Source organism: Amblyraja radiata, chromosome 1, assembly GCF_010909765.2.
Source record: "Amblyraja radiata isolate CabotCenter1 chromosome 1, sAmbRad1.1.pri, whole genome shotgun sequence".
Taxonomy (NCBI): Eukaryota; Metazoa; Chordata; class Chondrichthyes; order Rajiformes; family Rajidae; genus Amblyraja; species Amblyraja radiata.
Genome location: NC_045956.1, coordinates 47377135 through 47384460, shown reverse-complemented (window position 1 = coordinate 47384460; position 7326 = coordinate 47377135). Strand labels below are relative to the sequence as shown.

Sequence of the window (7326 nt, the reverse complement as noted above, 5' to 3'; positions counted from 1 at the left end):
GAGAACACTGTGCATCTTTTTTGGAAAATTAATCTTGGTAATTGAATACAAAAGAGATTTTGCAGAAATATTGATTACAAGTTTGTGTCCTTTGACAGGCTGAAGAACCTGACACTTTAAGCCATTGGGAGCTTGCTCATAATTATTTGTAACTTTCCAATGTATGTTTATTATTTTTCTCTCTGACAATGCACTCATCATCAAATAATTAACCCAGAATGTAATTATGTAAATTAACACCAACTACATATTTGATACTTGATAAATAATTTTGCAGAGTAGGTAAGATAAACAGAGTTTACCAGTAGGGAGACAAATTTGTGTACCCCCAGCAGTTGTAGGTTTTAACTGGAAAGCAGGATATTTTTAAAGTGATAACTTTAACTCTATATAACTCTATTGATGTTAAATTGGTGTGTCCAATTTAGTTTTGTTTAGAGATGGCATGGAAACAGGCCCTTTGGGGTCCACCGTGTCTGCGATGATCATCGATCACCCATTCACACTGGTTCTAGGTTATCCCACTTTCACATCCACTTCCTACACTCTAGTCAATTTACAGCGGATAATTAACCGACAAATCCTCGCATCTTTGGAAAGTGGGAAAGTCACATTAGGAACGTGCAAACAGACAGCACCCAAAGTCAGGATTTAAGCTGAGTCTCTGACAATGTGAGTCAGCTGCTCTAATAGCTGCACTAAGGTGCTGCCCACAGTGTTGTTCAATTACTTCCCATTTTTTGTGCACTCAAATAAGTAGAATTTCACTGTTTATGCCACCCATCTCTAATTTACTGCTATTTGTTGCATCATTCAGATAACTATTAATTCTTGCTGATCTCTTCTGATATTGAATCATTGCACGGTTTATTTTAAAAACATTGCTTAGCTTTTGTCCCAAATTCTTTTAGAAAGGTACCAACTCCAAATGTAATGGGTTTGGCTACAGAATATAAACGGTTTGAATAGTATGCTGAACGGAATGTTCAGATTGATGTTTGATAAAAGGATTGTCTCATGTAATTTGTATTATCATTAATCCAGACATGTGAAGCAGCAGGATTTCATTTTCTATACAATAGCTTTTGTGATCAAAAATATACATTAAATTGTCCTTTTGAAACTGTCTACTTAAATTCTGAAAATTAAAAATAATTATAGATTTTCAAGTGCTACCTGTTTCTATATTTAGAGTTTGAAGAAGAGGTTTACAAGCTTGCTCCCGAAGAAAGGAAAGAATAACTTGTGTGCCTAAATTCACTACTTCCGAAGGTGGAAATTGGAGTGGACAGTTCCTCAGATTAAGTGCTTTAAGGGATTGTACATTTCCTGAAAAATAAAACAGTATCAATTTATAATGCCAAGAAACTGCAATGTAAACAAAATAGATACCACAAATTCAGTATTCACAAAATAGTTTCACTGATATCATCACTAAATCTAACTGACGTTATTTGAAGAATGTTAATGAAAGCAGCATATTAAAATGCAGTTTCATTTTCCACTTTTATACAATGATACTTACCTAGTTCAATAGGTAACTCTCTAAGTGGATTTGTCTCCAAAAGTAGTGCTCGAAGACATCTGAAAAATAATTCTTTACTGCCATTAATCACATTAGATATTAGGTTTATTCTACTGCTTAACTGCTAAGTACTTTCAGGCGTTTTCTGTATTATTATAATAATGTATTTTGTTTGTTCTTCACAATCTATGTACAAAAGTAACACTAAAAAAGACTGGATAGACTTGGTTTATACTCTCTAGAATTTAGGAGATTGAGAGGGGATCTTATAGAAACTTACAAAATTCTTAAGGGGTTGGACAGGCTAGATGCAGGAAGATTGCTCCCGATGTTGGGGAAGTCCAGGACAAGGGGTCATAGCTTAAGGATAAGGGGGAAATCCTTTAAAACCGAGATGAGAAGAACTTTTTTCACACAGAGAGTGGTGAATCTCTGGAACTCTCTGCCACAGAGGGTAGTCGAGGCCAGTTCATTGGCTATATTTAAGAGGGAGTTAGATGTGGCCCTTGTGGCTAAGGGATCAGAGGTATGGAGAGAAGGCAGGTACGGGATACTGAGTTGGATGATCAGCCATGATCATATTGAATGGCGAATGGCCTACTCCTGCACGTGATAGGAGCAGAATTAAGCCATTTGGCGAATAAAGTCTACTCCACCATTCAATCATGGCTGATCTATCTCTCCCTCCTAACCCCATTCTCTTGCCTTCTCCCCATAACCCTTGACACCAATACTAATCAAGAATCTATCTCTGGCTTAAAAATATCCATTGACTTGGCCTCTACAGTCTTTTGTAGCAAGGAATTCCACAGATTCACCACCCTCTGACTAAAGAAATTCCTCCTCATCACCTTCCTAAAGGAACGACCTTTAATTCTGAGGCGATGCCCTCTGGCCCATTATGAATGTTTCTTGCTTATATTATCACTTTCTCAAACAGCTTGGTTATCAGTTTTAAAATCCCCTAAATGATGAGGTTAAACAACAACACGACCGAGGGAATAATTAGTAGAGTCAAAGCAATGCATTGGAAGCAGATATTCCTCCTGAACAATCCAGTATTATTAACACTGGAATCAGGATATTTGGAACCAAATATCTCAACTTGGCCCAAAGCCATGCAATCTAGTTGCTGCACTTATGCTCTCAATGTAAAGTAACAAGCATTACAATCTGCTGATAGACACAAAAAGCTGGAGTAACTCAGCGGGACAGGCAGCATCTCTGGAGAGAAGGAATGGGTGGCGTTTCAGGTAGAGACCCTTTTTCAGACTGGTTAGGGATGAGGGAAACGAGAGAAATAGACGGTGATGAGGAGCGATTAAGAACAATGAATAAAAGATATGCAAAGAAGTAACGATGATAAAGGAAACAGGCCATTGTAAGCTGTTTGTAGGGCGAAAATGAGAAGCTAGTGCGACTAGGGTGAGTGGGCAGAAGCATGGCAGATGCAGTATAATGTGGATAAATGTGAGGTTACTTACCTTGATGGCAAGAACAGGAAGGCAGATTATGATTTGAATGGTGTCAGATTAGGAGGAGCGGGAGGTGCAACGAGAACTGGGTGTGCTTGTACATGAGTCATTGAAAATATGCATGTAGGTACAGCAGGCAGTAAAGAAAGCCAATGGCATGTTGGCCTTCATTGTGAGAGGATTTGAGTTTAGGAGCAAAGAGGTCCGACTGCAGTTATACGATCCCTGGTGAGACCTCACCTGGAGTATTGCGTGTAATGTTGGTCTTCTAATTTGAGGAAGAACATTACTGCTGTTGAGGGAGTGCAGCGTAGGTTCCCCAAGTTATTTCCCGGGATGGCGGGACTTATGTATGATGAAAGAATGGGTCAACTGGGCTTGTGTTTGCTGGAATTTAGAAGGACGAGGGGATATCTTATAGAAACATATAACATTCTTAGAGGATTGAACAGGGTAGATGCAGGAATTTTTTTCTCTGTGTTGGGGGAGTCCAGAACCAGGGATCACAGTTAAGAATGAGGGGTAGGCCATTTAGGACTGAGATGAGGAAAAACTTTTTCACCCAGAGTTGTGAATCTGCTGAATTCTCTGCCACAGAAGGCACTGTAGGCTAATTCACTGGATGTTTTCAAGAGAGAGTTAGATTTAGCTCTTAGGGCTAAGGGAATCAAGGGATATGGGGAAAAAGCCAGAACAGGGTACTGATTTTGGATGATCAACCATGATCCTATTGAATGGCGTTTATGTTTCTAATAGTGAGTGGCTTGGATAGAAAGGATGTGCAGAGGCTGTTTTCACCAGTGGGAGGTTCTAGGACCAGGGCGTCAGAGTACATGGACCTACCTTCAGAAAGGAGACAAGAAGAAATTGCTTTAGACAATGGGTAGTGAATCTGTGGAGGCCAAGTCATTGGGTATTTTTAAAGCGGAGATTGACACCGTTAACAATCAAAAATCTGTGAAAGGTTACAAGGAGAAATTAGGAGAATGGGGTTGAGAGGGAAAGATAGATTAGCCATGGCAGAGTAAACTCGATGAGTGGAATGGCCTAATTCTGCTCCCATGACTTATGAACATGATTTAAACAAATAATTTATTTGGCCTTCAAATGGATGGACCCAATGCAACCATGCCACTCTAAAAAACCTGGTAACTTAAGGCAAGTATTACAGATGAACCCTTTCCAGCCATTGAGAAATATTTCCCCACTGGCATTTGGGACAGGACTGACAGCCAGCATTGGTGGTGGAGCCAGGGACTCTGTCAGTGAAGTGGGCTCCCAGATAGTCTTGGATCAATGATCCTCCAAGATATAATGGTATTTTGAAAAATTGTTAAAGTGGGGTCAGTTTATTTCAATGAAACATTTTTAAAGACATTTTCATCATGCAAAGTAAAGTAAAGTAAAGTAAAGTATCCTTTATTGTCATTCAGACTTTACAGTCTGAACGAAATTTCATGCCTTGCAGTCATAACATAGAATAAAATAACAAAACGCACAATAAACACAGATTTAACACCCACCACAGTACCTCTACCAGGCCCTCCTCATTGTGATGGAAGGCAAAAGTCTTAAAGTCCTTGTGCCTTTTTTGCCCTTTTCGTCTTAAAAACATGAGCTTGCTGGGATGCTTTCCACTGATTTGCAAAGCAACCTTTATTCATCAGTGAATATTGAAGACAAATAACAGCAGAAATTCTACCAAAGGAAGCATTGCAGTTTCAGAACGCCCAGAGGATTGTCGGCTGCCCTCTCCTTACCTTGGAGGACTTACACAGTTCCCGCTGCATCAAAAAATCCCAGAGTATTATAAAGGACATTTCCCACCCCGGACACTCCCTGTTTGAACTGTTACCGTCAGGCAGACGGTACAGATCTACAAGGACAAGGACAAACAGACTTAAAAACAGTTTTTACCCCACTGCTATAAAGGCACTAAATGTAGCCGCCAAGGAACGCAGGGGCGATACATACTAAGAGACTGTGAAATCGACAGAAGGATGTAGGGCTGGGTGTTTATGCGTGCTATTTTTATGATATTTATTTTAGTTGTTTATCTCTTTTTAAAAATATTTTACCTTGTATGTATCGTTAGTTTTTAGAAATGTTTGAATGGTGCACTGACTGGCTGACATTTTACAATTTCGTTGTACATGGTTCATGTTACAATGACAATAAAGAAACTATTCTATTCTATTCAGTTTCAGAAGCGATTCAATGAAATAGTAATCAACTCCAGGGTGTAATGACTATGTGCAATGCTGCAATGCCCTCGTGCTACACAACTCCGAGGATTGTGCTTCAATACCTGTGCTTTCCAATGGCAGCAGGCAGTTTCTCCAGTTTATTCTTTCGTAAGTCTAACCAGACAAGCTGTGGCAGGTGATCAAATAATTCCTCTGGCAACTCTTGTAGCAAATTGCCCTCTAGATAGAGATGCTGCAGGAGAGCAGAAGATATTAATAAAGCATCTGCTATTTTGTAAATTTTAATCCGCATGAGCAGGGAATAGCTCGAAATAGACGATCATCATGTATCTTATTGCAACAGGACACAGAAATGTAGACAAAAGATAAATAAATTAAACTGGTAGGTATTAAAAATGAATTTGAGTGATCCCAACAGAACAGCCTGTTACCGACACAGGATCACATGGATTACATGATTCAGAAGCAGGCTGTTGAGCACAAGCAATACAAACTGGCATCTAGGAATAGTCTTCTCCTGTGTCTCTCATGTCTGTCCACAAGTACAATACTTTGTTCCTTTCTCTCACATACACTTGTCCTGCTTCTTCTGAAATACATCTATATTAATCATTTCAGTTACTGCCTGAGACAGCAAGTTTCATATTCTCACCACATTTTGAATAACAACATTTATTTTGAATTCTCGCATAGTTTTCTTGGTACCTATCTTTTAATGATGGTCTCTAGTTGTGCTTGTCCCCAATTTCCTTACAGGTCAGTTGAAGAGCCTAATAGTTCTAGAAAAGTAACTGTTCCTGAAACTGATGGTCTGGGACTTCAGGCATCCTTACCTCCTGTACCGACAGCAGGAAGAAGAAGGCATGGCCTGGATGGCGGAGTTCCTAGATGATAGATGCCAGCCTTTTGAGGCATTATGTAGATGCTTTTGATGGTTTGGAGGTCTGCGCCCATGATAGACCAGGCTGAGCCCACCACTCACTGCACGATCTTGCATTCCTGTGCATTGTAATTGTCACACCAGGGGATGGCATATCCAGTCAGGATATGTTCTACAGTGCACATGTAGAAGTTTGTTAGAGTGTTTGGTCACATGCCAAATCTCTTTAAACTTCAAGAAAGTAGATGCACACCTACTTCATTACTACATTTGCGTGAGGGGCCAGGGCAAGACATCAGAGATGTTAACACCCAGTTACTTGAGGTTTCTAACTCTCTCCACCACCAAACCATGAATGAAAACTGGCATGTGATTTCCCGACTTCCCTTTCTAAAGTTCCTTAGTTTTGTTGAGTGAGATATTGTTGTTGTGGCACCACTCAACCCAACTATTCCATTACCCTCCTGTATGCTAACTCATCACCACAAATGCTTTGCCAACAATAATGGTATTGAATTTGTAGATGGCATTGGATCAATGCTTAGCCACACAATCGTGGGTGTAAAGAGAGGAGAGCAACGGGTTTACACACAGCCTTGAGGTGCAACTATGTTAATGGTGAGTGAGGGGGAGATGCGGTTACCAATCTGCACTGGTTGAGATCTGCTGATTAAGAAGTCAAGGATTCAGTTGCAAAGGGAGGTACAAGAGGCACAGGACCTAAATCTTGGTGATAGGTTTGGAGTGGATTATGCTGTTGAATGCTGAACAGCAGTAAATGAACAGCAGCTTGATGTATGCGTTCCTGTTATCCAGATGTTCCAGAGCAAAGTGGAGAGCCAGTGACAGAGCATCTATTGTTTACTTCTTGTAGTGAGAGGGAAATTGAAGATGATCCTGGTCATTTCTGAGGCAGGAGTTAATTCAGGCCATAACAAACCTCTCAATGCACTTCATTATTGTGGATGTAAATGCTACCGGATGGTGGTCATCGAGGCAGATCACCATTTCTTCTTGGGCATGGGTCGAATAGATACACAAGAAAAGCATGATATGATATTCAATAAAGTTTTTTAAAGTTGTTCACTGCAAAGATAACTTTCCATATTACTAGCACACAGTACACATAATACTTTACTTGTTTCCCAAAACTTCTGACTAAATACATTTGGCACAAATTACATACATATTGGAAAAATACTGTATAGAAACTCCCTCGACTGTTCAACAAGTTACTCC

The 7326-nt window shown here is 39.9% G+C and overlaps 1 long non-coding RNA gene across 1 annotated transcript; it reads right to left on the bottom strand.

Moving 5' to 3' along the window:
• Positions 1-669: 669 nt before the first annotated feature.
• Positions 670-5435, bottom strand: LOC116971736. The gene is made up of 3 exons (XR_004411621.1): positions 5309-5435; positions 1526-1584; positions 670-1329 (listed from the first exon to the last, which is right to left on the bottom strand). It is a non-coding gene; the product is annotated as an uncharacterized LOC116971736 (long non-coding RNA).
• Positions 5436-7326: the final 1891 nt, after the last annotated feature.